At 35.3% G+C, this 2,621-nt stretch overlaps 1 long non-coding RNA gene across 1 annotated transcript; it reads left to right on the top strand.

The window, feature by feature from the left end:
- The first annotated feature begins 1,324 nt into the window (after positions 1-1,324).
- Positions 1,325-2,086, top strand: LOC140165208 (uncharacterized). Its single transcript, XR_011860658.1, has 3 exons — positions 1,325-1,437; positions 1,686-1,843; positions 1,973-2,086. It is a non-coding gene; the product is annotated as an uncharacterized lncRNA (long non-coding RNA).
- The last annotated feature ends 535 nt before the right edge of the window (positions 2,087-2,621 follow it).

A 2,621-nucleotide genomic window follows, 5' to 3' on the forward strand; every position in this document is an offset into this window, starting at 1 on the left:
AAAAGTAATGATCCTCGAGTCATTATATTATATTTTTGAACCTAAGTTTATGATTTATTAGAATTAAATTTCAATCATCAGCAATGCTTGAGGTTCGTATGATTTGCTTTCTTTCATGTAGAAGATCCTTCTTCAGTAGCAGATGTAGCAGGTGTTATTATAGGAGTGCTTGTGTGCATTGTTATAGTTGTTGTAGTGGTGGTGCTTTTGAGACAAAAAAGATGAGCAGATATAACGAGGCGAAAAATCGAGATAACAACTTGGGCAAAGACAATATTGTGGTAGAAATGGTAATACTAATTGATTGAATATGCTCGGAAGAAATATATTTTGAACCAGGTTTAGTTATAGGCATATTATTCTAGTAGGACAGTAACTATTAATGAAGTAATTATACCACACATTTCTGAAGCTTTATACCCTTTTAAATGAAAGATCTGTTTGATGTAATCTGATTAAATTATTGTTCGTGAATACAAGTGTGGCACAGAAACCTACCGTTGTCTTACTCAAATAAACATTTCTTTAAGCCCAGGAGCCATTGGTAAATGATTTTTGTTGAGATTCGACATCATATTTCTGCAAAAGTAGGCAGATATATTGTAACTCTTATAAAATAATAATATTATTAATAGTTATTTGTGTATTTTTAGGATTTGCAATTTGATCAAAACATTTTCTTCACAGGAATCCAAAGAAACAAACAAAGAACAAGGTTCAGCATCAAGCTCGCGACGATTTCCCAACGAACAAGTTCCAATTCATTCTACAGAGATTATAACAACAAACCACTCTACTAGCGATGACAATCCCATCATACCTGTTCAGCAATATTATGAGGTAACAGACGTTGACGTCCAAGAAGAGCCTTGTGAAATCCCATGGGATAAGCTGATGCTTGGGAAAACTGTTCTCGGTGAAGGTAACTTTGGAGAAGTCCGAGAAGGCGTGGTGTGGTTGACAGGTGGGGTTACAAAAGTCGCTGTAAAGTCTTTAAAAGGTTAGAAATCAACCACGTTTGTAAATTATGACATTAATATTATTTTGTCGTGAGTACTACACACTGGCGAAGAGCATACAATAATTATAAACAGTTCATGTCCACAATTATTAGTATAATATGGCGATATTTCTGTCTTGTTCGTAATACCCGTATGAGAAATTTAATTGTTATTAAATATTGTCAAAAAGACGGCGTCATTGTTTCACTATAGCAAAGCCCGTGACTGACTGTATCACACTATACGACACATTACATTCACGGATTAAAGATGTACGCGACTGAAATGAGAATTAAAGCTTTCGTTTTATAATATTTTTCTACAGAAGGAGCATCATTGATGGACGAAAAGGATTTCATGGATGAATTTGGCACAATGACTAAAATTGGGCGTCATCCTAATATTGTTACGTTGATAGGTGCATGTAAACATGAAGGTACGTTTAATAAGGGACACGTTGTTCTATTTTAAAAGGTGGGGGTGTTGGCAATAGAAAGTTGGGTCTAGCAGAGTTTGTGTGCCATCTTCAGCTGCAACAAAACCATAACTTGGAATGCGACACTTATTCTAAACATTTGTTCGCTTCTCTATAAGCCGCACTTCAAATATAGCTCTAGTCTGCATTTGACGAAGATACTCGTAGACATTATTAACAATAGTGCTATCAAAAATTTATATTTTAAGGTACACTTTACGTGGCACTAGAGCTCATTGAACACGGTAATTTGCGCTCTTATCTGAGGAAAATACGCAAAGATGGAACCTATCTTGACCGATCTCAGCAACTGATGAAGTTTGCAATGGATGTAGCCAATGGGATGAGGCATCTTGAGAATATCGGGGTACTGTACTTACTATTATTTTATCCATTGTAAAATATATTATCGATAAGATAACCTAATTCATGCTCTATCTAATAGTACCTATGCATACAATTTGCCTTTAATTATTCTGTGCTATCTATGGAACAGATAATTCATCGGGATTTGGCGGCTAGAAATGTTCTTCTAGGAGAAGACTTTGTTGCCAAGGTGTCTGACTTTGGACTGTCAAGAGATGAAGACATTTATGTCAAGAAATCGAAGGTAATCTGTAAAGTATAAAGAGGGGACCCGACAAAAACGGTCAACAATCACACAACAAAACCCACACACTTGAATGCACTTGTATTTTGAGGAAAACGGTAAACGAATGTTTAAAATAGTTTTAATTGTCAATCCAGATGAACCTAATACAACATTACTCACACTACTTTCTTGGAAAATTACTCGTTAAGGTACGACTACTAGCACCGATGAAATGGCCAAGAAAGAATTTATAGGGGTGAAATCAAAACTCGACCGCCGGTTGAGTTTTGGTTTGGTTGTTTCACTTATCGTTTAATCGTTTGAACTCGTTACTAAATCACTATTTACCTGTTACATAACTCTCTCACCAGACACGTGTTCCTGTTCGTTGGATGGCTCCTGAATCAATTCAATTTTCAACGTACACGAAGAAGAGCGACGTGTAAGTAAATATATATAATATTTTGAACAATAATTAGATGTTAATTAGCATAACACCAAATTCATTTAATTAATGTTTGTGAGTTCAAATGACAATTAACAGCAGCACATG

The sequence above is a fragment of the Amphiura filiformis genome, chromosome 1, assembly GCF_039555335.1.
Source record: "Amphiura filiformis chromosome 1, Afil_fr2py, whole genome shotgun sequence".
NCBI classification, from domain to species: domain Eukaryota; kingdom Metazoa; phylum Echinodermata; class Ophiuroidea; order Amphilepidida; family Amphiuridae; genus Amphiura; species Amphiura filiformis.